At 46.9% G+C, this 27,857-nt stretch overlaps 1 protein-coding gene across 1 annotated transcript in view; it reads right to left on the reverse strand.

Moving 5' to 3' along the window:
- Window positions 1-25,245, reverse strand: part of LOC144498772 (proline-rich protein 5-like) — a 114,225-nt gene extending 88,980 nt beyond the window's left edge. Inside the window, exon 1 of the mRNA XM_078220417.1 lies at window positions 25,079-25,245. The gene's annotated coding sequence lies outside the window, so the exon portion shown is untranslated. The remainder of the gene's footprint in view (window positions 1-25,078) is intronic.
- Window positions 25,246-27,857: the final 2,612 nt, after the last annotated feature.

Genomic DNA, 27,857 nt, shown 5'->3' on the forward strand with positions numbered 1-27,857 from the left:
CGTTGGGGAGGAGAACAGCTGGAAAATTCCAGCCAGCAGCTCAGTAGAACCACCACTGACAGAGTTGCTCAAGGTCTGAAGGACATAGCTGCCATTGTTGGCTTGTAACAAGCAGCAAAAGATTAAACTCCTTCAGAATTTTCTCCAATAGTTTCCCTACCACTGACGTGAGACTCACTTGGTCTGTAGTTTCCTGGTTTATCTTTACCACCCTCCTTGAAAAGTGAAAAACTCCATTAGCTATCCTCCAATTCTCTGGAACCTCTCCTGTGTAAGAAGTCTAACAACATCAGGTTAAAGTCCAACAGGTTTATTTGGTTGCAAAAGCCACTAGCTTTCGGAACGCTGTTCCTTCGTCAGGTGGGTGGGAGTTCTGATCACAATGCTGTCATCTCCACATCACCTCTCCTGTGGCCTGAGAGGAATTAAAAATTTGAATCAGAGCCGCTGTAATTTCCTCCCTTGCCTCCCACAACAGCCTGGGATACAATTCAGCCAGACCTGGGGATATGTGCACTTTTAAGCCCACCAAAACCTCCAACACCTCCTCACTCCCTATGTCAAACTATTCAAGAACCGCACAGTCTCTCTCTCCAAGTTCTGTACCTACATCCTCCTCCTGAGTGAAGATAGATGTGAAATACTTGTTTAACATCCTACCAATGTCCTCCAGCTCCATAGACAGATTGCTTCCTTGGTACCTAATGGGCCCTACTCTGTCCCTCATTATCCTCTTCCTCGTAATATAATTATAGAATATCTTAGGATTCTCCCTAATCTTACCCGCCAGTGCTTTTTCATGCTGTGGTGAACCATAGATGGTTACCACTATGGGTACTGAACCATAGATGGTTATCACTATGGGTACTTGTACATATGTTACTCTTGTTACTGTTGGGGTTAGGGTTGGGGTGTTCCACCTGTTAGCATTGTTCTGTGGTACGCTCCGGTTGGCTCCGCCTTCCTATAGGAGTATAAAGGTCACTGCACTTCCTAGTGACCCTTTAGTCTGGGATTGTATTGTTAAGCAGTATGCTCTATTCTTGTTGCGAATAAAAGCCTTTATTCCCGGGTACGATCTAGCCTCCCGAGTGGATTAATCGTGAATCACATGCCCTCTTTGCTCTCCTAATTGCTTTCCTGAGTTCCCGCTCTACTTTCTATACTCTACAAGGCCTCTGCTGATTTGCTCCTTTTGTACCTCCTAAAAGCCTCTCTTTTCTTTCTTACCCAATCCTGAACATTCCTAGACAGCCAGGGTTGTTGCTCCTACAGTTCGTCCTGAAGGTAACATGTTGGGCCTGTAGTCTCCCATTTCCTTTTGAACACCCCCCACTGCTCTGCTGTAACTTTTCCCACAAGGAGCTGTTCCCAGTCTACTTTGGCCAGATCCTGCCTTATTGTAACAATTTTGCCTTCAAAACCATCATTTTCCTTTTCCATAGCAAACTTAAATCATATTGTGTTGTGGTCGCTATCACTAAAATGCTCCCCACTGCCACCTCGAAAACACTGCTGGCTTAATTTCCCAGAATTAGATCCAGCACTGCATGGTTCCTTGTTGGATCTTCCATGTAGTGACATAAAAAGCCCTTTTGAATACATTTCAAGAACTCCAACTCCTCCAAACCTTTTACACTATGACTATCCCAATTAATGTTGGGGAAGTTGAAATCCTCTAATATAATTACGCTATTATTATTTTTACACAGAGTGAATTGTCTACATTTCTGTTCCTTTTTTGCCCTTTGACTGTTTGGGGGCCTATAGTACACTCCCAGCAATGCAATTGCCTCCTTTTTATTCCTAAGCTTTACCCACAAAGCCTTATTTGAAGACCCTTCCAAAATATGATCCCTCCTTACTGCAGTAACTGACTCTTTGACTAACAATGCGACACCACTTCCCCTTTTGACACCTTCCACTGCCATACCTGAAGATCCTGGAATGTTGAGTTACCAGTCCTGCCCTTCCCTCAACATGTCTCTGTGATGGCAACAATGGCCGCGATTCTCCCATCCCGACCCGCACCTTTTCTGGTGGGTCGGGGTGGGAGATGAGTGTCGTCGGCCTTGTTCTGGGATTTGCGCATGCGCGTCTCCCAGAGCCGGCGAACAGTCGCCAGTCAGACCATGCTAGAAACCGGGAGGAAGGCAGGTAAGTAATTTGAATCTGTTTTTAATATGTTTTGAATGTAATTATCGGGAACTTACCAGTCCCGATTGAATTCCCCACCCTGCCAGGAGTACTTCATTTCGGCGGGGTTTAGAATAGCTCCCCACGTTCGGGGAACTAGCGGGAGATCCCGCCGGAATGAAGGGGGGACAATTGGGGTCCCCAAGGGGGTCGAGCGGCAGGGGGGTGGTGGTGCCCCCTGGGCATGGGTACCCTGGCAGCTTGTGCTCCTGGCACTGCCCAAGGAACAAAGTGCCCCATGTCCAGGGGGCACCTTGGCACTGCCCATCGGGCAGTGCCAAGGGGATGGGACCTATTGTGGGTGGGGCCTGGGGGTGATCTGTGGGGTTGGGGGGGTCTCGCTGCCACTCTGCAGACAGGATTGATTGGGGCTGGAGGGAGGGCAGCGATTGGGGCAGGCTGGGGAGGTGGTGGTCTGCTGGGGGGGGGGCTGCCTCTGGGGGGAGGGTGGGGGGGGTCTGACCCCGGGGGGGGGGGGGGGGGCGGGGGGCGGTCAGCCGGGGGATGGGGGTCTGCTGGAGTGAAGGGGACGGGGGGATCAGGGCTGGCCCGGGAATTGTTGTGGGGGCCGCGATTGGGCCTTGGGGGGTGTTGGAGGGGTAGCACTGCAGGGGTCCCGGGCTGGCCAGCGATCGAGTTGGCCAGCAAACGGGGAGTCTGGCAGATCGGGGTCACTGCACATGCACAGAGTTCCAGAACTCTCAGACTCCGGCGCGAATAGGCCCCACCCCCCGGGTTTTTAATGAGATTCACGATTGGAACCTCTGCAGTGCAGAGTGGGGAGATTCAGGTACGACGTTGAACTGATGAAACAGCCAATTCAGCGCTTTTGGGAGAATCGCAGCCAATATCACAATTTCACATGTCAATCCATGCCCTTAACTCAATCAGTCTTACTTACAAAGTTTAAAGTGTTTTTTTCAGTGTCTCAAGTAGGCTTACATTAACACGGTAATGAAATTACTGTGAAAATCCTCCTAGCATTGAAGTAGAGGCCACCAGCCTCGCCTTGCTCCATTCCCTTGGAACCCAACATGGCTGAACTCCCTCTATCTTGGTTCCTATACTATAGTATGCTATGTTCTTATTGTGCTAATACTCAGTGTCCCCTCCCCCTGTTGAACCAGTTTAAACTCCTCCCAACAGCATTAGCAAACCCACCTGCAAGGATGTTGATCCCATTCTGGTTCAAGTGCAGACTGTCCTGCTTGTACAGGTCTCACCTACTCCAGAAATGGTCCCAGTGATCCAGGAATCTAAAACCCTCTCTCCTGCACTAACTCTTGAGCCACACATTCATCTGCACTATCCTCCTATTTCTGTAAAAAGTCTAAAGTAAAGTTTATTTATCAGTCACAAGTAAGGCTTACATTAACACTGCAATGAAGTTACTGTGGAATTCCCCTAGTCGCCACACTAGGCGCCTGTTCAGGTCAATGCATCTAACCAGCACGTCTTTCAGACTGTGGGAGGAAACCGGACCATCCGGAGGAAACCCACGCAGACACGGGGAGAACCTGCAGACTCCACTCAGAGAATGACCCAAGCCAGGAGTCGAACCCGGGTCCCTGGCGCTGCGAGGCAGCAATGCTAACCACTGTGCCACCGTGCTGTCCCTCTGTACCTTGTGGCTCTCTAGCACTCAGCATGATAGCATATTAGTATCCCTGGTGGAAGTATTAAGGAGGCGATTCTCCCATCCTGCCGTGCTAATTTTTTAGCGCAACGGGCTAGGAGAATCTCGCTACGGGTGATGCGTGGGATTCGCGGGTGCATTCCCGCCGTGATAGAATCTCCCAGCGCTGGATTGGGGTGGGGGTCCCGCTGCATAGGGATCAATGAAGGAAGGATGGAGGGCAGTGATTGAGGAGGGGAGCGATTGAGGTGGGCTGGCAGAGGTGTGGGGGGCGCGGGGGGGGGGGGGGGGGGCAGGAATGTTAGCCTGCTGGGGTGTTAACTGCGGGGCGTGGGTTGGGAAGCTGTCGGGGGAGGGGGGGTTGGATGGAGAGGGGGGGGGGTTGGGTAGCGGGCCGGGAGGTTGGGGGTCGAGGCTGTGTATGGGAATGGTGAGGTGGGGGGAGGGGTGGTTGGAAAGCCAGCGTTGCTGGGGTCATGGGGCTGGCCAGCAATCAGTGAGATTATCAGTGGGGGGGTCATGCGCTGAACTCGGCACTGACAGAGCGACGCATGAGCAATAACCCGCTCAGCGTGTGGATTTCAGCGGGAATAGGCCCCATCCTCTGAAATCTAATGATATTCACGCTGGCCTCTGCATTGCACAGAATGTGGGAGATTCTTGTGTGAACTCCCACTGAAAAAACCAGCGTGAATTATTCCAGTTTTCACCCGAATTCGACACAGAATTTGTCTGGGGAGAATTCCGCCCTAGATTTATCTGTACTGGGCTCCCTCAGCCATCTATTAACCCAGTTGAGGCCTTTCTGCCCATTGGGTCTGTCCTGCCATTTATTTAGATCATGACAGACCAATCACGTAGAAGAGTTAACTCTTACTACCTTTCTCTTCATTATTTCTCCTATCTTTTAACTTAACTGAGTCAGGGCGCACATTACATCTTATTTTGTCCTTTCTCATGTGCGCATTAGAAGATTTTGCAAATAGCTAGTAAATTTGGTTAAAGCTATGAGTGACGTGAGGGAGGGCAGTATAATGAATAGCAAGGGCGGGAGGGAGCCCTCTCTCCTCATTTGTACAAACTCAATGTATGTCTATCCTACACCAATTCTAAATGTAGATAGCCACGTGACTTATTCCACTCAACCAGGCCATGTTTACTGTAATGAGCGTCACATGCAATTAATCCATAATGGTTTGGAATTGTCCCATGACACAGTCCCATTACACAAACCCAATTATTCCCCATTCCTTTTGGATTTTTACTGACATACATTTGGACTTAATGTGAGCTGATGGCAGCTTTCCCACATGGTTATTCCACATCTATTCAAGAGTAGCATTCCATCTTCTTCTCACTCACTGGGCCTCTTTCCCCAAGAGGGTGAAGGTAGCAAGTGGGAAAATAAGCCCCTGATGTTCTCCTCTTCTGCCCCCTTTCCCAGCCCAAGATGCTTGGGCAACTCAGCACCCAGCAGGAATCGAACCAGCGATCTTCCCTTCTGCGGTACTGCACCTCAGGCCCTTCCCCCAAAAACCATAAAGCAAGCTAATGTCACACTGCTGTCCTGTACACTGAAGACTGGGCTTCTCTGCAGGAATCACTCAATTTGGCAATACCGTCCCTTCCAGCACCGACAAAACTTTACCGGAAGAAGCGGCAAAAGTTGAAAATGTCAGAGAGAAAGATAACATTCTGGTAATTAGCAACTTCTGAAAAAGGGAAACACAGCGAGAGATATGAAAGGGCATTGCACCAAACGGATGCTGATTTAATCAAACCCAGCTCCAGAAATGAATCAGCTATCCATCTAGGTTCATAAACAGTGCTGTAAACTGATTGAAGCAATTAACAGGGGGGCTGTTTGCAGCATGACTGTGAAGGCTGCAAATAGCAATGTTCCCGCTACGGTGTGAAATTGGAAATGCCCGCATTCTGATGAAAGATCGTTGATCTGAAACGTTAACTGTTTCTCTCGCCCCAGACCTGCTGAGTGGTTTCTGTTTGCATCTCAAATTTCCAGCATCTGTAGTTTTTTTTATGTGTTTGTGGTGCATTTCTAAGTCTGAATGTACATGAGGGTTTACAGTACTAAAGGGTTGAGTGTAGCTGCTACCGCATTGTCTCAAAATAAAATAAGCAACAGTAGAACTCTAATACAATTAGTATTTGGTGTTATGTGATCTAGGAGGTCTTGTGGCTCAGATAGTAGCGCCCCTATTCTGAGCCGGAAGCTCTGGGATCAAGTCCCACCCCAGGACTTGATGGCCAAGAAAGGTGCGTTCATAATGCGGTCAAACAGGTTGAGTGTCAACCTGTAAATCCTTCCAAACACACTGATGGTAAGAGCAGGAGACTCCTGGCCAGTCACACTTCATGTGGATTTGATTTGATTTTGATTTGATTTATTATTGTCACATGTATTAACATACAGTGAAAAGCATTGTTTCTTGCGCGCTATACAGACAAAACATACTGTTCATAGAGAAGGAAACGAGAGAGTGCAGAACGTACTATTACAATCATAGCTAGGGTGTAGAGAAAGATCAACTTAATGCAAGGTAAGTCCATTCAAAAGTCTGAAAGCAGCAGGGAAGAAGCTTTTCTCGAGTTGGTTGGTACGTGACCTCAGACTTTTGTATCTTTTTCTTGAAAGAAGAAGGTGGAAGAGAGAATGTTCAGGGTGCGCGGGGTCCTTAATTATGCTGGCTGCTTCGCCAAGGCAGCAGGAAGTGTCGACAGAGTCAATGGATAGGAGGCTGGTTTGCGTGATGGATTGGGCTACATTCACAACCTTCTGTAGTTCCTTGCAGTCTTGGGCAGAGCAGGAGCCATACCAAGCTGTGATACAACCAGAAAGAATGCTTTCTATGGTGCATCTGTAAAGGTTGGCGAGACTCGTAGCTGACATGCCAAATTTCCTTAGTCTTCTGAGAAAATAGAGGCGTTGATGGGTTTTCTGAACTATAGTGTCGGCATGGGGGGACCAGGACAGGTTGCTGGTGATCTAGACACTTAAAAACCTGAAGCTCTCGACCCTTTCTACTTTGTCCCCATTGATGTAGACAGGGGCATGTTCTCCTTTACGCTTCCTGAAGTTAATGACAAAAAATCTCATTTGTTTCGTTGACATTGAGGGAGAAATTATTGTTGCTGCACCAGTTCACGAGATTCTCTATCTCATTCCTGTACTCTGTCTTGTCATTGTTTGAGATCCGACCCACTATGGTGGTGTCATCAGCAAACTTGAAAATCGAATTGGAGGGGAATTTGGCCGCACAATCATAGGTGTATAAGGAGTATAGCAGGGGGCTGAGAATACAGCCTTGTGAGGCACCGGTATTGAGGATGATCGTGGAGGAGGTGTTGTTGTCTATCCTTACTGATTGTGGTCTTTGAATTAGGAAGTTCAGGATCCAGTTGCAAAGGGAGGTGCCGAGGCCCCTGGCGACAGACTAGTGACCTGTTCCAGGAATGACAAGCTATGGAAACAGACACAAGTCTCCCTTCGTGCACCATGAGGTGTGGGAAGAGAATTGGAATTGGAAATCTAGTGATCTAAACATTAGTCCTTAAATGTCTGCCAACGGACAGCTTAGAAAATGTTTAATTTGATAGATTTGCCAATGATATTTGTGGGGTGAGGAGGAAACATTAACTCTCCCTTTGGTCCCATAAAAATTATCAGTCCCAATACCGGATCCTTCTGTAACACTTTCCCAGAATTACCTCTATCGCTTTGCTTTCACTTATCTGTTTCAGTTGAGATCCACATCGCAGTTGCTGTTTGTTTGGCCCCTGGCGACTGGCAATTATGCTCCAGATGTACGAGCAGCTCACTGCTGGCATGGTGACTAGGCGCAAACTGGAAAATTGGTGTTATATTGTACGATCTCCCCCAGGCCAGTGTAACCACACTGAAAACAAAAGCTTTCAAGTAGCTAAAATGGCCTAGTGTTGTAACAATTGCAGTGTCACAGGGTTAGATGCTGGGGATTTAACCATTTACAATTGATATCAATGACTTGGATGAAGGGATCGAATGCATAGCGGCTGAATTTGCTGATAGCACAAAGATAGGCAGCAAAGTAAAGAGCAGTGAGTGGGCAAAATTTAGCAGATGGAGTATAATATGGGGAAATGTGAACTTGCCCACTTTTGACAGGACGAACCGATAAGCAGAATTTTATTTAAATGGTGAGAGATTGCAGAACTCTGTGGTACAGAGGGATCTGGATGGCATAGTACATGGATCATAAACAAGTTAGAATACAGGTACAGAAAGTGATTAGCTCATGAAATGAAATGATGGTGTTTATTATCAAGGGGAAGCAAATAGGGAAATGTTGCTGTGGTTGTACAGGGCCTTAGTGAGGCCACATCTGGAATACTATGTACAGTTTTGGTCTCTTTACTTAGAAAGGATCCAGTCCAAAGAATGATTCCTGGGATGAAGGGGTTCGCTTATGAAGAAAGCTTGAGCAAGTTGGGCCTATACATTTTAGAGTTTAGAGGAATGAGGAGTGATCTTATTAAGATCCTGAGGGGGCTTGACAGGGTGGGTGCTTCTCCTTGTTGGGGAGACTAGAACTAGGGGACACAGGTTAAGAATTAATGTCTCCCATTTAAGACTGAGAGGAGGAGAATATTTTCTTTCCCAGAGGGTTAGTAGTCTCTGGAATTCTCTTTGCAGAGAACAGTGGAGGTTGGATCATTGAATATACTCAAGGCCGAGTTAGATCAATTTGTGATTGACAAGGGGGTCTAGGGTTATAACAGGCAGACAGGAAAGTGGAATTGAAGCCCAAATCAGATCAGCCATAAACCTATTGTATGGTGGAGCAGACTCAATAGGCCGAATGGCCTCCTTCTGCACTGTAGGGATTCTATGAAGTCAAGAGAGATATTATAACAGTTGAGGTGGAAAGGAGATATTAGACAAACTTCAGAATATTAAGACTATAATATTAATTAACAATAGGGGCAAGCATGGAGTTGGTATGTAATGTAATTATGATTATGTTTGGGGTGACTCAGACTTGCCTTTTCCCTATCCTGGGCACTGACTGACCAGCTGTAAACCTCCTGCAGCTTCTTGTGTTATTGTAAATTTCCAGAATTTGCATTTCCTTTCCATTTGTTTCCTTAATCACATGCTCATCTTCCTGATGAAAAGGCAATTAATGACAAACAATGGCAGCCTATTGATGAAGGTCTTGTGATTTTACATCAGCTCTTTCTCTTTTCAAAGAGAAAGACTTGTTTTTTTCTGATATATTTTCCCCTGGCTTCTCGCCCAGTGCTGTACACTCGCTCACCGAGCCTCCATTCCTCTCCCAACACTCGGAAAGATCTCTTATTGTTCATCAGCTCCTATAAACACTGGCCACACCACCCTCATCATGGAGCTCACAGCACAGAAGGATGCCATTTGGCCTGACCACCTGCGCTAACACACTCAGAAAGTTATCTAATTACTCCCACTCTCCTGCTATTTCCCAATAGCCCTGCAAATCTTTCCTTTCAATGTTGCCACCTCAGGCTGCTGCCACTGAGAATCACTAACTGAGTACATCAGGGAAGGCTTTTGGGTGCAGGGGAGCCAAAAATGGAGAAGGCAATGTCCTGTTCCCCGCCCCGTCCCCCAATCATTTTGAGGATAGATAAAGTGACTTTGAAGGACCTGCCTGTATTTCTCTCTGAGGGAGCTCTGTGACCTAGCTTTAGTCCCCAGGGTCAGCATGAACAAGTGTGCAGAGTTCCCCACTCAGTTTCTGGGCAAGGTCCATCAACATTCCCTTAGTGCCCAGTCTAGTATTCAGAATGGGCACACGGTCATTCCCTCAATTCCCAATCTTGTATTCAGAATGGGTACATGGTCACTCCCTCAGTGCCCAGTCTAGTATTCAGAATGGGTACATGGTCACTCCCTCAGTGCCCAGTCTAGTATTCAGAATGGGTACACGGTCACTCCCTCAGTGCCCAGTCTAGTATTCAGAATGGGTACATGGTCACTCCCTCAGTGCCCAGTCTAGTATTCAGAATGGGTACACGGTCACTCCCTCAGTGCCCAGTCTAGTATTCAGAATGGGTACATGGTCACTCCCTCAGTGCCCAGTCTAGTATTTGGAATGGGTACATGGTCACTCCCTCAGTGCCCAGTCTAGTATTTGGAATGGGTACACGGTCACTCCCTCAGTGCCCAGAGTAGTATTCAGAATGGGTACATGGTCACTCCCTCAGTGCCCAGTCTACTATTTGGAATGGGTACATGGTCACTCCCTCAGTGCCCAGTCTAGTATTCAGAATGGGTACATGGTCACTTCCTCAGTGCCCAGTCTAGTATTCAGAATGGGTACATGGTCACTCCCTCAGTGCCCAGTCTAGTATTTGGAATGGGTACATGGTCACTCCCTCAGTTCCCAGTCTAGTATTCAGAATGGGTACATGGTCACTCCCTCAGTTCCCAGTCTAGTATTCAGAATGGGTACATGGTCACTCCCTCAGTTCCCAGTCTAGTGTTCAGAATGGGTACATGGTCACTCCCTCAGTTCCCAGTCTAGTATTCAGAATGGGTACATGGTCACTCCCTCAGTTCCCAGTCTAGTATTCAGAATGGGTACATGGTCACTCCCTCAGTTCCCAGTCTAGTATTCAGAATGGGTACATGGTCACTCCCTCAGTTCCCAGTCTAGTATTCAGAATGGGTACATGGTCACTCCCTCAGTTCCCAGTCTAGTATTCAGAATGGGTACATGGTCACTCCCTCAGTTCCCAGTCTAGTATTCAGAATGGGTACATGGTCACTCCCTCAGTGCCCAGTCTAGTATTTGGAATGGGTACATGGTCACTCCCTCAGTGCCCAGTCTAGTATTCAGAATGGGTACATGGTCACTCCCTCAGTTCCCAGTCTAGTATTCAGAATGGGTACATGGTCACTCCCTCAGTTCCCAGTCTAGTATTCAGAATGGGTACATGGTCACTCCCTCAGTGCCCAGTCTAGTATTCAGAATGGGTACATGGTCACTCCCTCAGTGCCCAGTCTAGTATTCAGAATGGGTACATGGTCACTCCCTCAGTTCCCAGTCTAGTATTCAGAATGGGTACATGGTCACTCCCTCAGTTCCCAGTCTAGTATTCAGAATGGGTACATGGTCACTCCCTCAGTTCCCAGTCTAGTATTCAGAATGGGTACATGGTCACTCCCTCAGTTCCCAGTCTAGTATTCAGAATGGGTACATGGTCACTCCCTCAGTGCCCAGTCTAGTATTTGGAATGGGTACATGGTCACTCCCTCAGTTCCCAGTCTAGTATTCAGAATGGGTACATGGTCACTCCCTCAGTTCCCAGTCTAGTATTCAGAATGGGTACATGGTCACTCCCTCAGTTCCCAGTCTAGTATTCAGAATGGGTACATGGTCACTCCCTCAGTTCCCAGTCTAGTATTCAGAATGGGTACATGGTCACTCCCTCAGTGCCCAGTCTAGTATTCGGAATGGGTACATGGTCACTCCCTCAGTGCCCAGTCTAGTATTTGGAATGGGTACATGGTCACTCCCTCAGTGCCCAGTCTAGTATTCAGAATGGGTACATGGTCACTCCCTCAGTTCCCAGTCTAGTATTCAGAATGGGTACATGGTCACTCCCTCAGTTCCCAGTCTAGTATTCAGAATGGGTACATGGTCACTCCCTCAGTGCCCAGTCTAGTATTTGGAATGGGTACATGGTCACTCCCTCAGTGCCCAGTCTAGTATTCAGAATGGGTACATGGTCACTCCCTCAGTGCCCAGTCTAGTATTCAGAATGGGTACATGGTCACTCCCTCAGTGCCCAGTCTAGTATTCAGAATGGGTACATGGTCACTCCCTCAGTGCCCAGTCTAGTATTCAGAATGGGTACATGGTCACTCCCTCAGTGCCCAGTCTAGTATTCAGAATGGGTACATGGTCACTCCCTCAGTGCCCAGTCTAGTATTCAGAATGGGTACATGGTCACTCCCTCAGTGCCCAGTCTAGTATTCAGAATGGGTACATGGTCACTCCCTCAGTGCCCAGTCTAGTATTCAGAATGGGTACATGGTCACTCCCTCAGTGCCCAGTCTAGTATTCAGAATGGGTACATGGTCACTCCCTCAGTGCCCAGTCTAGTATTCAGAATGGGTACATGGTCACTCCCTCAGTGCCCAGTCTAGTATTCAGAATGGGTACATGGTCACTCCCTCAGTGCCCAGTCTAGTATTCAGAATGGGTACATGGTCACTCCCTCAGTGCCCAGTCTAGTATTCAGAATGGGTACATGGTCACTCCCTCAGTGCCCAGTCTAGTATTCAGAATGGGTACATGGTCACTCCCTCAGTGCCCAGTCTAGTATTCAGAATGGGTACATGGTCACTCCCTCAGTGCCCAGTCTAGTATTCAGAATGGGTACATGGTCACTCCCTCAGTGCCCAGTCTAGTATTCAGAATGGGTACATGGTCACTCCCTCCGTGCCCATGTATTTGGAACAGTTTCATCACCATTCCCTCAGCCTCCAGCTCAATTCACTTCCTGCCAAGTTGGCCAAATCTCAAGTTCCGGATAACCCATCACCAACAATTCGACCAAACGGAGCTCCCCCCCTCCCCCCATCTCCGTGATGCCACCTCCCACCTCACGAGACTACCTGACATTATAACGCTCCCACACCCTGTGTCTGTGACTCATTTCACACCTATTAACTGCTGTGTCAAACTGGACTCCAGGGGAATTGATTTTCTCACCAATTGCCTCTGACATGAACAAAACGAACACAGATTTCATTAACTGTTGGTGAAATGTGGGAGTGGAGAGCGAAGGGATAGTCCTATTTTGATTTCCTATAGATTAACATGGACAATAAGGGAGAAGGGCGAGTACCATGCGGTGACTCTGTCGTGTTTGCTGAAGCCTCTCTCAGAGAACAGGGTTTGTGTGATTTTGAATATATTTCCCTTCCTGCTCCTTTCCTGAAGGTAGTGAGTGGTGCCGTGTGTCTGATGGTCTATAGGTTGCAGCCTGAACTCAGACTTCCCTGTGGTCCCTGGCCCAGATAGTGAGCAACACTCTGCTTCTCGGTGGAACCCAATCCCCTTCTCACCTGACAACCACAAACACACTGTTCAGCGGGAGTCAGAGAACAACATTCAGGAGACAACACACCCTCCCCCCATTCATTCTGGAGGTAGGAGTGGGGGCAGGGGATCCACTGTCAGAGTTCAAATGGTTCCAAAATTGGTCTTTGCAGAGATTTGCAAATGACCGAAATTCAGGTGTAACCGGAGGGAGTGCTGTTGGGCGCAGGAGAGGCAGGACCAGGCCAGACAGAGGACAGGAACATCAGGACAGGAGGAGACCACTCAGCCCCTTGAGCCTATTCCACCTTTCCATTATCTCATGGCTGATCTGTACCTTAGCTCAATTCACATGCCATGGTTCCAGAATGTTCTTGCCTAACAAAGAGCTATCAATCTCAATTTTGAAATTTTCCATTGACCTTGAGCCTTCACAAGCTTGAGAGAGAGAGTTCCAGAATTCCAGAACTACTCCGACATGACCCCTTAACAGCCTAGCTCTAATTTTAAGGTTATATTCCCTCGTTTTAGATTCTCCTGTCAGAATGGATAGTTTATTTTTGTTCACTCTGTTGGCCTTTAATAATCTTAACACTTCAATTTGATCATCAATTAATTTTCTATTGGAGGAGGTCAGCTCTAAGGATTCGAAATGCAGGAGCAGGTGGAGGGGAGAGGCACAGGTAAGAAGGAAAGGACCAGGCTTCGGGGAGAGGGAAGAGGAACAGGTGAGGGAGAGAAAGGAAGAGGCAGGGGGAAAGAGGGGGGCCAGCCGGGAGGAGAGTAGGACAGCCCGGTGGCACAGTGGTTAGTCTCAGTGCCACGGACCGCTGTTTGTGTGGAATTTGCACATTCTCCCTGTGTCTGCGTGGGTTTCCTCCGGTTTCCTCCCACAGTCCGAAAGATGTGCTGTTTAGGTGGATTGGCCATGCTAAATTCTCCCTCAGTGTACCCAAACAGGTGCTGGAGTGTGGCAACTCAGGGATTTTCACAGTAACTTCATTGCAGTGTTAATGTAAGCCTACTTGTGACACTAATAAATAAACTTAAACTTAGGAACAGGCAGGGGGACAGAGGGTGGTGGTGGGGGACAGTGGGTGGTGGTGGGGGACAGGGGGTGGTGGTGGGGGACAGGGGTGGTGGTGGGGGACAGGGGGTGGTGGTGGGGGACAGGGGGTGGTGGTGGGGGACAGGGGGTGGTGGTGGGGGACAGGGGGTGGTGGTGGGGGACAGGGGGTGGTGGTGGGGGACAGGGGGTGGTGGTGGGGGACAGGGGGTGGTGGTGGGGGACAGGGGGTGGTGGTGGGGGACGGGGGGTGGTGGTGGGGGGCGGGGGGTGGTGGTGGGGGGCGGGGGATACAGGAGGTGACAGAGAGAGGAATAAATGGACAAATGGGGGTGGGGGAGAAAGAAGAGAAAAACAGCTGGGGTTGGGGGGCAGAGGAGAGATGAAAGAACAATACCTGGGGGGAGAGAGAAACCGGTGGGAGAGGGACCGGCAGGAGGGAGAGCAGGAGAGGAACAGATGGGCCTACCTTGGTAGGAAATTTGTAGGTCTCGGCACCCAGAAAGTGCTGTGAACCACTGCCGAAATGTGAATATCAGCAAATGGGCAGCAAGAAGGAAACCACCTGAATCATATTTTCCCTCAGCTCTTATTAGTATGTGTGGGAATCAAACAAATCGCAACTGTGGGCACCACTGAGGCTGTATATAGAGGAGTGAGTCACACTAAACCCAGCACCCTCACGTCCCACTTCTAGGAGCACACATACATGATGGGACATTTGTTCCAGGCTGGTCATTATGAGGACCTGCTTACATTTTATAACAATATTATCTGCTACTATGTTCATGCATAAACTCCCCTCGCTCTTTAAAGATAACAGGGTGGAGGAAAAAGGCACTGAATTTAAAGAATAATAACCCGTGCCTCTCTAATTGGGACTGTCCCCACTGGCTTAATGAGTTTATTTAGTGGCTGTTGAGTCATACAGACCAGAAATGTCTTTGGTTTAATTCACAGTGTGGGCTGAGAAAGCTGTTGTCAGCCTAGATGCTACATTCAGCCTCAGCTTCTGGTTAGGAAGGGAAGATAAAGTTGGCCCCAACTCATGCTCCCAGTCACTATCTAGCAGCTGAGGTTCAAAATGCACATATGTTTGAACAAGTTCAACTCATCTGTGATGATGCCTGTGGTCAAATAGTCATCTGACACCTAAGAGGGCCATTTTAATCTAACCCGCCCTGTGGAAAACTGGTAAGGTTGGGTGCACTACTGGCTTCATACTTTATCCTAATCGATTCTCCAATGATATCCTTAATATTGGGTGGCATATAAAACCACCATTCCACCCCATATCATGAATTTCAAACCCAACCAGTTAATCCCCCCAGTGTTCAGGTTTAGAATCAGAGAATCGCTACAGTGCAGAAGGAGGCCATTCGGCCCATCCAGCCTGAACCGACAACAACCCCACCCAGGCCCTATCCCACATATTTACCCTGCTATTCCCCCCTGGCAATTTAGCATAGCCAATCAACCTAACCTGCACATCTTCAGACTGTGGGAGGAAACCGGAGCACCCGGAGACATGAGAGAACGTGCAGACTCTGCACAATCACCCAAGGCCAGAATTAAACCCGGGTCCCGAGCACTGTGAGGCAGCATTACTAACCATGGGTAATAGTCACTGGGGTGAGATGTTAGTGGATGATTGGCAACAGGCAGTTTTAACTTGTATGCCTTCTGAGTATAGTATCATTGTAACGGGCTGCTAATTGCTGAGGAAGTCAGCCCCCCCACACCCCCAGTTTTAAATCCCAGAGAGGAACCTGCAGCTGCAGGACATTGATCTGCACCTGTTTTTGCTGCTTTTGGACAATTGCTGCAAAGTTGCGACTCAATCGCTTCGATCACTCTGCTGTGTTTCATAGGCCAATGGCCATGGGCCGCAGAACAGCAATAGCACAAAAAAAACCCCAAACCAATACAAACAGAAAGTTTAACAGAAAGCCAAGCAGCAGCCAAACTCAAACTTCTGCCTGCTGATTAGTCCTGTTTTGGGTATCAGTTCATGAGGGAAATAAGTGAATAAATAAATAAATCTGCCTCAAACAAAACTCATTTAAAACAAAGGAACGAAAACATTCCAGACGAGGCTGTAAGATTCTCCAAAGGAGAAAAGTAAAGGTTCCATTTCTAACATCTTAGCCCCAGGCCTCACTGAACCCGAGAGGGCTGGTTTTCACAGCATGTGTTGCTGGTGTAGGAACTTTGGACGTGCGCACACACACACACACACACACAGGAGAAAGTCAGCCCTGATATCTTTCTCTTCCTTTATTTTTACTCTCACCCTCTCCTGACGGTGACGAGGTGCGGCTTCACATTCACCGGCGGCTGTCCATTACCTTGCCCAAATAGTCAGTCAGCTTGGCTGCAGGCAGAACGGCAACTGAAGGGGGGGACCTGTTGCCACCCCAACATCTTCATGGGTGATTTCTAACGGGAGTTGAAATGTTTAAGATGATTACAGAGTAGACAGGCAGAAACATGTCCTCTGGTGCTGAAGCCAGAAGGACGGAGAATAACCTCAAAATTAGTGTTCGGCTATTCAGGTGTGGCATCAGGAAGCACTTCTTCACACAAAGGAAATCTGAAAGTCTCTTCCCCAAAAAGCTGCTGAGGACCAGGTTGGTGTCAACTGAAAATTTTAAAACTGAGATTGATAGATTTTTTTAACGTACTAAGGGTCACAGAACCAAGGTGATTGGATGGAGTTAAGCTGTGGATTAGCCATGATGTAATTTGATGGTAGAACGGGCTCTACTTTCCTATGTTTCTAAGAATCTGTGGTACAACATTTGTACAGTCCACCATCTCACAATACCCCACTGTTTATTCTGTAAAGTTCTACAGTCCTTTGTGTAATTTCCAGTTGCTGGTGAAATAACATTTCACATCAGGACCCCCATCTCATCAACACCAGTCAGAAAGGTCAAAAGCATAGAAACTAGAAGCAGGAGGAGGCCATTGGGCCCTTCGAGCCTGCTCCGCCATTCATTTTGATCATGGCTGATCATCAAATTCAATATCCTGATCTCCCCTTCCCCCCATATCCCTTGATCCCTTTAGCCCCAAGGGCTATATCAGTTTCTTCTTGAAATCAGACAATGTTTTGGCCTCAACTACATTCTGTGGTTGTGAATTCCACACATTCACCACCCTCTAGGTGAAGAAATTTCTCCTCACCTCAGTTCTACAAGGTTCACCCCTTATCCTCAAACTATGACCCCTAGTTCTGGATTCCCCCACCATTGGGAACATTCTTTCTGAATCTATTCTGGTGTAATCCTGTTAGAATTTTATAAGTTTCTATGAAATCCCCTCTCACTCTTCTAAACTCCAATGAATATAATCTTAACCAACTTAGTCTCTTCTCATATGACAGACCTGCCATCCCAGGAATCAGACTGATAAACCTTCGCTGTAGTCCCTCTATAGCAAGGACATCCTTCCTCAGATAAGGACACCAAAACTGCACACAATACACCAGATGTGGCCTCACCAATGCCCTATTGCAGCAAAACATCCCTATGTCTATACTCAAATCCTCTCTCTATGAAGGCCAAACGCACAGCGAACCTTGTCTGGAATCATCATGGGGGAAGCACAGTCCAAACTCTGTGCAATGCAACAGTGGCCCTACTCCACTCTGCTGCCAAAAGTTCTCTCATGGTCTCTCAACCACTGCTGAAATGTCACGGGTGTGCAGCTAAACAGTGTCGTGGGAACAGTGTCAAGTCCACATTGCCCTGCCTGCCATTCACCATGACACCACTATATTCCTCGAGATGGAAAAGATCATGAGCAACATAGACGTACTGTAGCAATTCAGCCAAAGCCAGTTTCCCGTCACCAGAAACCTTTCATTGGAAACCAAAAGAAAGAGCAGCACTCACGGCTTATAAACCACTGTACCCCGGTAACCTACAGCAACAATCTGGGTTAAAGAAACAGGTTTATAAGCTCCTGCTGCTCACTTCTCATTGGGCGAGGTTCCACTCACTCAATAAGGGAGTTCGTACTCCATGAAGCAGACAGGGAAATCTATGGGCAATCCCCCTGTGTCCTTCGTGGCTGTCATAACACATACCCAATCAAAAAGATTCAGAAAACCCACTGGAAAAGCTCTTGACAATACAGCCGCTGTTGTGGGAAATGGTACCTAACAAACATGCAGAGGATATCAACCCATTGTCCAGATGGACAGACTCATGGGAGATACATAGTATAAAAGAACCAATACATTATCAATGACCAAACAGCAGAGGTCCCAAGTGTTGACCCCCCCGACCAAGACAATGGACAGCACTCAACCAAATCTACACAGGGCATGGTCAATGGGGCCCCCAGTTCCATAAATGGCAGATGTGGGATCACCCAAAGTGTGACCATGAGTCCCAGAGTGTGGAGCACATGACATCAATAAGGGATGTCCTCTACTTGGCATCGCAGGAGGCCATTAAAAATTAATTAAACTAGACAATCCATCATAAACCTTTCCCATCAAATGTTATGGTATAATATTTAATTGCTCATTGAATGTATGATATTCATTGCTTGCCATATAGCTCATTGTTCATCTAACTATTATGTACTCATTTAATATATCTATCGCCACTGTAAACCATCCTGTTGGCTCTTGAACATAGAACATAGAACAGTACAGCACAGAACAGGCCCTTCGGCCCACGATGTTGTGCCGAGCTTCTTAATTAAAATCCTATTGAATATCCCACTACTCATGGTATAATAAATAGTTCATTGCAGTGAAATTTCTCACTCTTTACAGAATATCGCACTGCTTGCTGTATAACATCTCAAATCTAGTTGCATAATATCCCACTACATAATGCCCACCTGCTCCATGCATAATAGACAATGTTTAACGATACGATATATCACTGTACACTGTTTGCCTTCATTACTCTATTGCTCACTATATATTCAACTGCTCCTTTAGTATAACATCTTACTGCTCCTTGTATAGCTTCCTACTTCTGGCTGCACAATATCCTACTATTTACTGAAATGAGTGTGATTGGTAAGGCTGGCATTTATTGCCCATGCTGAGTTCCTTGAGAAGGTGGTGGTGAGCCTTCTCGCTGAACCAGCATTCCCATGATGCCTTTAGACAGTAAGTTCCAGAATTTTAATATGGCGACAATGGACCAAGGACGGTATATGTCCAAGGCTGAATGGTGTGTGGCTCGGAGGGGAGCTGTGAAGTGATGGTGTTCCCAAGCATCTGCCGCTATTGTTCTTCTACTGAACAGAAGTTAACATGTGTGGGAGTTTTTGCTGAAGATGTCTTGACGATTTGCTGCAATGCATCCTACATGAGTACACACTTCACCCACAGTGTGCCAATGGTGAAAGGAGTAGATGTTTAAGTCAGTGAATAGTGCGCCGAACAAGTGAACTGCTTTGTGCTGGATGTTCTCAAGTTTCAAATGTTCTGGAGCTGCATCAAACAGAGAAGTTGCTGTGGAGCAGAGGATGATAGTGCAGGTAGTTGACATGCTCACTTTATTGGGTATACATGGGCATGACTGAATATTCATTGGGCACAATAGGGATGTGCAAGAAGGGTTGGTCAATTAAAACCAGTCTTGGACATTTTGGGCATCGCTGGGAATCTCCAAGCTTGGAATCAGTCGTCTCTCTCTTCCAATGGCTTTTCTGAACCTGAACCAGCAACCCAACTCGAGAGCTAGAAAGCAGGCTGAGGTCCAGCAAAAAACCCATGACATAAAGATGGTGGGAGAACCAACAGTTAGCCGACAACCATGAGATGTGAGGTTTCTTTACACAGTCAAGACCATGCATGATCCAAGCATCCAAGGCCCCATCCGACAGTCGGCCAAGAACGAGAGGTGCTCAGCAAGAACAGAGAGGCAGTCAGTGCCGCTGGAAGAAGCACTTTGAAGACCTCCTTAATAGAGGCTCTGTCTTCAAGGCAAGTGTCCTCAACTGGATCCCGCAGCATGCCACCCGCCACCAACTCAGTACAACCCCAACCCAGCACAAGGTAGAAAAGGCTATCTGACAGCTAAAGAACAAGGCATCAGGAGTGGATGGAATCCTCGGTGAAGCACTAAAACATGGTGTAGAAACATTAGTGGCATCAAGCCATGATCTCATTTCCCTTTGTTTGGAAGGAGGAGAACATGCCAGGAGATCTCAATGATGCCATCATCGTGACAATCTTCAAGAAATGTGACAAGCCTGACTGCAGTAACTACAGATGAACTTTCCTGCTGTCGGCCAAAGGGAAAGTCAACCTAAGCGTCCTCCTTAATCCCCTTCTCCCTGTATCTGAAGGAACTCCTCCCAGAGTCGCAATGTGGATTGTGCCCATTAAGGGGCACTATGGATGTGATCTTCACCATGTGGTAACTACAAGAGAAATAAAGAGAACAGCACCAATCCTTGTCCATGGCCTTCTTTGACTTCGCAAAGGCCTTCGACACTGTCAACCGTGAGGGATTATGGAGTGTCCTTCCCCTGTTTTGGTTGTCACAATCCTCCACCTGTTCCACGATGACATGCAACCCGTGAACCTGACCAATTGATCCACCACAGACCCAATTCATGTTCAGACTGGGGTCAAGCATGGCCATGTGACTGCGCCAATATACTTCTCAATCTTCCTTGCTGCAATCTCCATCTCACCCTCAACAAGCTTCCCACTGGAATGTTACATTTGCACTCACTTTCACATGGGCATGGGCCTTACATTAAACATCCATAAAACAACTGTCATTTACCAACTTGCTCCCACCACACAACACTGCCCCCTAGCTATCAAAATCCACAACAAGGCCTTGGACAACATGGAACACTTTCTATACCTTGGGAGCCCACTATCAACAAAGGCATTCATGGATAATGAGGTTCGACTGTCTTCAGCGTGCCAGCACAGCCTTCGATCACGTGAGGAAGACCAGGACCTTAGACTCAACACCAAGCTCACGGTGTACAGAGCAATAGTGATACCCACCCTCCTACATGGCTCAGAGATGTGTACAGCAAGGACCTCAAAACCCTGGAGAAGTGCCACCAGCCCTGCCTCCGCAAGGTCCTGCAAATCCATTGGCCGGATAGGTGTAGCAACGTCAGTGTTCTCACTCAGGCCAACATCCACAGCATCGAAGCATTAACCATGCTCGATCAGGCCACATCGTCCTCATGCCTGACACAAGACTCCCAAGACAAGCTTTGACACGGTAAGTGAGCCCCAGGGAAGGCAGAGGAAACATTTCAAGGACACCCTCAAAGCCTCCTTGAAAAAATGAACATCTTCACCGACACCTGGGAATCCCAGGCCCAAGACTGCTCAAAGTGGGGGAAAAGCTCTGGAAGGAGCTGAACGCCTCGAGTTTCATCACCGAGAGCAAGCTGAAGCCAAACGTCGACGGCGAAAGGAGCATGTGGCAACCGGGTATCCCACTCACCCGCTCCTCCAACCACCGTCCGTCCCACCTGGGACAGAGACTGTAAGTCATGCATTGGACTCCTCAGTCACCTTTAGTGTGGGAGCAAGTCACCCCCCGACTCCGAAGGACTGCCTAAGAGAAGGAGATAGCACAAGAGTCTCCTTGTTGACATGAATAATTTGCAACTGGTTAGTCAGAGTTGTATTGCAACACCCTTTACGTCCGTCTAAACATCAGAAACTTTGTTTCAACTTTCTGATGCAATGTTTTATTATGACTCTAGAGGTAGTGTGTGCCTTGTTACATCAGTCTAAAGCAACAACCACTCAAAAGTAGTTCTCAAGGGGTAACTGTGGTAAGGCCGTTTTAAATAATTGCTGTATTAGAGGTTCATGAGTGCTGTCAGAGCAGTATACATTGCAGTGCGTAACCTCATGTCTTTGGTCACAGTCTAGCTGAACATTAATGGAATTGGAACTCTCTCTCAGTGGAATGGAGGGTAAGAGCCCACACTAGCTGCATCTTTTTTTAATGAAAACTTGACTTTGTATAAAATTTCAATGTTTTCTTTGCTGCTGGTTGCTTTCCATATGAAAATTAAGAAATTAGACCTTACAACTAAGACAGTCCAGCACCTGCTTTATCGTCAGTGCACTTATTAGTTGTATTATTTGGCACATATTTGCTTCTATTGCTGGAAGGACTGTGTAGCATAAAAGTTTTAAAAACATTGGAAATTCTATTCCTATTCTGAAACTTGTCTGAAGGTTTGTCTCAACTAGACAATATTATTTCCATGACTGCTTCCCTTGTGAAGAGTATCCAATGAGGATATATCCTGGTCACTTTGCGTATTGGTCATAGACATGAGGAGGTGCAATAAGATCAGGCCTGGTGGAAAAACACCTTTCTCTTCATTGTCCTCAGATCCTCATCCTGCTTCCACAGAGAGGCAAGACGTCAATCCTCGGAAATGTGCTCGTATATTGCATCTTGTATTATAACTGCCAACAAGCTGCAGGCTGGAGCACTGAACTGCCGAAAGATTCCCTATCAAGATGCAAAAAGCTGCATGGACAATGAGTACTGCAGTAAACAAAGTTGTAAAGCAATCATGATACTCCCACACTAACTCCAAATTCTTATCATCTTTCCATTGCCCTCTGTGAGATCTCCTTACTCATCTTGTTCATGAGACCCACCTCCTGCCTTCTAGATCCTCACTTCAATAAACTGCTGGGTTGCCAGGCATTGTACCTCAGTCTTTGAAAACTACTGTCACCGCTTGCTTCCTGTAAAGGCCATCCACTCTCGTACTACCACCCCATTATCAAAACCACTTCATTCTCCTAGGTTCTTGAAATTGCCACCTCCTGCCAACTCCATGCCCATCTCTCAGGATTTTCTGGTGGAATCCCTCTTTCCAGTCTGCTGACAACACTAGGGCAGGACTGGTAAAAGCCATGACCCCCCCCTCCCCCCACCATATCCTCCATAGCTCTGGCCCTTGATACAGGGGACCATTCTAACCCCCTCCATTGTCTTTTGGGACTGCCTTTGGTATGTTCCACTCCAACCTATTTGCAGCCAGCAATATCCCAGCAACATTTTATCTTTCTAACTCCAAACTATTGTTTTTTTAGGCCTCCTCCCCTTTATCATTTATATGCTGCTCCTCAGCACAGCATCCCCACACCTCAGCTTCTATGTAAACCCGCAGGCATCCTTTTATATTGATTCCATCGGTTCTCTGAAACCCAACGACTGTTCTGCTGTGAGCTTGCCTATTCAACATCAACTCACCCTGAGCTGCAACTTCCTCCAACTTATCAGGAGAAACAAAGCTTTCAATTTTAGCCCCCGTCATAAACTTCAGTGTTGATTCGATCACTCCTCAGACCAATCTCTCAGGTTTAACAGATTCTCCTGAACCTTGGCATCCTGCGAGATCCAGAGCTGAGCTTCAAATGTCACAACACCAACATTTTCACTTGAGTAATATTACTCACTCCTGCCCACCATTATCTCAACCGCTGAAATTCTTCCTGTGCTTTTGTAATTACTAGACACAACTTTTTCCAACTCCTTTCTCTCTGGCTTCCCCGCCTCCACCCTCTGGCCTTTGGTGCATTCTCACCATTCCACTGCTCCAGCATTGAAAGCACAGTCTCCTGCAGCCTTGAGCACACTCTATGAAATGGCCTCCATCAACCTCTTGGGCTCTCCGCCTCCCCCTCTCTCCTCCTTTAAAAAGCTTGCTAAAAACCCAGCAGTCCAACATTATTTTCAGACACCGCTCCTGGTCTCTCATAACTCAAGCCTCCATTTCTATCTCCACCTTGTTTCGTGAAGACTTTTGTTTAATATTAAAGGCAGCATATCAATGGAAATTCTTGCTGTTGTCATGTTACTCGTACAATACTTAAACGAAAAGATCTTTTTAAATTTGCACTGAAAGGTTTGCGAGCATGTCCAGTACACAGAATACAGTGCGATTGGTATGAGTTTAAAACGACATCATGAACCAATCATATGAAACATACAATCAACCCCTGCTCTTAGAATGGGGCAATTATCTCCCGTTTGATTATATATGCCACCTCTGCTCACACAATCAGTCCTGGTATAAACAGTCCCAGGACCTCGCTTCCTGTCCCACACTATATCTTACAGTCATGGGTACAGCAAAAATGTTTGCATTGCTAATACCACCCAAAACTTAAAGACGCGTTAAAAACCTCTCTATTAGTAATTCATCTGTTGCACTGCCAAAGAAAACAGTGGAATTACTTTAAATGAACTTTAGTGAATGTGTGATGGAGATCATAAGATCAATAGAATTAGGAGCAGGATGAGGCCATTCGGTCCATCGCATCCGCTCCAACATTCAATGAGATCATGGCTGATCTGATTGCGGTCTCGATCCCACGTCCCTGCCTGTCCCCATTACCCTTGACTCCTGTCAATCAAAAATCTGTCCTAACAGTTGTAAGAAGGAGGGTGTGTGTGTGAAAGAGAGAGAGGGTGCACCTGTAGGGTATGAGTGTCTGGGGCACAAGTGTGTTTGTATGTGTTTGAGGAAAGGTCACATATGTGCACGAGTATATGTGAGGAACTGGGGGAGAGGGCAAGATGGTGTGATGGAGGATATCAATGTCAGGGAGAGAGACAATGTGATTGTGTGGGGGGCAGAGAGAGTGGGGAGTGTATGTGTTGGAAGGCTGATAGGGGGTGAGTGAGATTGTGTGTGGGCTGGGTGGGAAAATGTAAGATTTGGTATATGGGACTATGTACGAACTTTTGTGTGTGAGAGAGAGATGTGAGTATGTGGAGTGTGTACATGGGAGCGTGTGTGTGAGGGGTGGATAGCACTATTATGAAGCAATAATCTCAGGGTAATTTTCTCAGACGCGGGGCACTTGCCCGAGTGCCGACTTTTACGGTATCTGGTGAGTATAATGTGCTGCTTCTCCGTTTCTATGTCTTCAGCAGAGAGCCACAGCAGGAAACTGAACAGCAGAACAACAACAAGAAAGGAGCAAAGGGTTCTTAAAAAGCAGCGACTGGGAGCCCCTGCAGCCCAGCCACAAACACACTCACAGAGTTCTGCTTTTCATGAACAGGAACCCAATAATCGGCGAGAATCACTTACCCTGAAATACTGGCAGATCTCCACACGGTAGGCAGCCTGGAGTGTGTGTGGTGGACAGGGTCCGAGAGGAGCTCTTTAACCGGCTGCTGGGCTGTGAAGTGTAGTGGAGAGTGAGAGCTGGGAGCCAGGCACACACAGCATTGTGGCAACTTGGGCTGTAGAGTAACGCCTCCCTCTCACTGCAGCCTCACTTTGTACATAGTTTAGGGAGGATTTTTTTTTGCATTTGTGGAAGGTGTATATTTATATTCTGACGGCTGTCATTAGGTTGCGGATGTTTCTGACAAGACTTTTTTTTGGCGTTTTTTTGGACCGAATCCAACACTTTGGTCTCTGAGTTTTGTTTTTGTTGCAATCATTTCTAATCGTGACGAAAGATATGTGAGAGAGAGGGGAAAAAAGCAAATTAAGGGTCTCCAACTTAAACCAGAACAGATGAGTTTATTTTAAATTCACCCTTCCTCCTCTGTAGATATAAATCCTAATGGAATGAAGTTCACTTTAAAAATTCCTGGAGGAAGTGAGTGGAACTATACTGTGAAAGTCCCGTTTTGCACAGACTGGCAATACTTAAACAGAGGTCATCATCTGGTGAGTATATATGATAAATGCACAAAATAAAGAGTTGCATTTAGATAGCGCCTTTCACCACCCCAGGCTGTCTCCAAGTGCTTTACAGTCAATGAAATGCCATTTGAAATGTAGTCACTGTTCTAATGTCTGGAGAGCAGCCGCCAATTTGTACACAGCAAGCTCCCACAAGTGTGCTCATGTGAGTCCGGAACTTGTCTTACTGGTAATGATTGAGGAACAAATATTGGCCAGAGCACCAGCGATAAGTCTAGCATTCGTGTTCAAAATTAGGATTTTTGTTTTACATCCACCCATGAGGATTTAGAGAGCTTTGGTTTAGGATAGGATAGCATTTGGAATGTTAGCCCAGAGTTTGTGTACACATTCCCTGGAGTAGAATTTAAAGCCACAACCTTCTTGACCCAGAGACAGGAGTGCCCCCAGTGAACCATAGCTGACACCTTGCCCTGTAATAGAAGATTAGAGGGTGTACAAACATATTTAAACTCCTCACTTCAAAACAAAGGCAGGGGAGGCTAAAACAAAGGTTAATTCAGCTGGAATATTGGCCAGATTATGCTGGGGATTAGGAAATATAGTATATGAGGACAGACATTTTATAAAGTGCCTTATTACTAATCTTTCAAAGGTCAGAAAGTAAACATAGAAACTCTATAGTGCAGAAGGAGGCCATTTGGTCCATCGAGTCTGCACTGACCCCAAGCCTATCCCCACAACCCCACACGTTTACCCCACTAATCCCTCTAACCTACACATCCCGGGACACTAAGGGACAATTTAGCATGGCCAATCAACCTGCCCTGAACATCTTTGGAGTGTGGGAGGAAACCGGAGCATCCAGAGGAAACCCATGCAGACACGGGGAGAACATGCAATCTCCACACAGACAATGGCCCAAGCCGGGAATTGAACCCAGGTCCCTGGTGCTGTGAGGCAGCAGTGCTAACCACTCTACCACCGTGCCGCCCTTACACCACATACTTTGAATTGCTTTGAAGCACAATTAAGAGTTATGTGGACAAACACAGCGGCAAAAAGCCCAATACAGCTGCATAGAAATGAATGCAGTAAGAAGTTTAACAACACCAGGTTAAAGTCCAACAGGTTTATTTGGTAGCAAAAGCCACACAAGCTTTCGAAGCTCTAAGCCCCTTCTTCAGGTGAGTGGGAATTCTGTTCACAAACAGAGCATATATAGACACAGACTCAATTTATATGAATAATGGTTGGAATGCGAATACTTACAACTAATCAAGTCTTTAAGAAACAAAACAATGTGAGTGGAGAGAGCACCAAGACAGGCTAAAAAGATGTGTATTGTCTCCAGACAAGACAGCCAGTGAAACTCTGCAGGTCCACGCAACTGTGGGGGTTACAAATAGTGTGACATGAACCCAATATCCCGGTTGAGGCCGTCCTCGTGTGTGCGGAACTTGGCTATCAGTTTCTGCTCAGCGACTCTGCACTGTTGTGTGTCGCGAAGGCTGCCTTGGAGAACGCTTACCCGAATATCAGAGGCCGAATGCCCGTGACCGCTGAAGTGCTCCCCAACAGGAAGAGAACAGTCTTGCCTGGTGATTGTCGAGCGGTGTTCATTCATCCGTTGTCGCAGCGTCTGCATAGTTTCCCCAATGTACCATGCCTCGGGACATCCTTTCTTGCAGCGTATCAGGTAGACAACGTTGGCCGAATTGCAAGAGTATGTACCGTGTACCTGGTGGATGGTGTTCTCACGTGAGATGATGGCATCTGTGTCGATGATCCGGCAAATGAATGACCAGTGAATCTATTTCACATGGTTTTGGTGGAGAGTGGAATATTGGCAGGGACACTGGGAGGAACTCCTTAATCTTCCAGTAGCATCAGGTGAGATCTTTAACACAGACCTGAACCACTTGAAGAAGCAGAGTAGGACTTGTTGTAACATATCCTCTGAAAGAAATCACCCAAAAAATTCTGCACTGCCACAGTAGTGCCCTGGAATGTTTTCCCAGATTATGTGCTGAATTGTTAAGTGGAGTTGAAAACAACAACTTTTTGACTGCGTAAATATAGTTGCTTGTGTGGAGAACAATGGATACCTGAGAGTGATTACAAGGCAGTAATCTCACAAGGTTTCACAAGATGGCAAGAGCAAAGGTTTGGCCATTTATAATCATTATCTAAGTGATTACAGTTTGTGACC

This window comes from Mustelus asterias, chromosome 9 (genome assembly GCF_964213995.1).
Source record: "Mustelus asterias chromosome 9, sMusAst1.hap1.1, whole genome shotgun sequence".
In the NCBI taxonomy this organism is placed as follows: domain Eukaryota; kingdom Metazoa; phylum Chordata; class Chondrichthyes; order Carcharhiniformes; family Triakidae; genus Mustelus; species Mustelus asterias.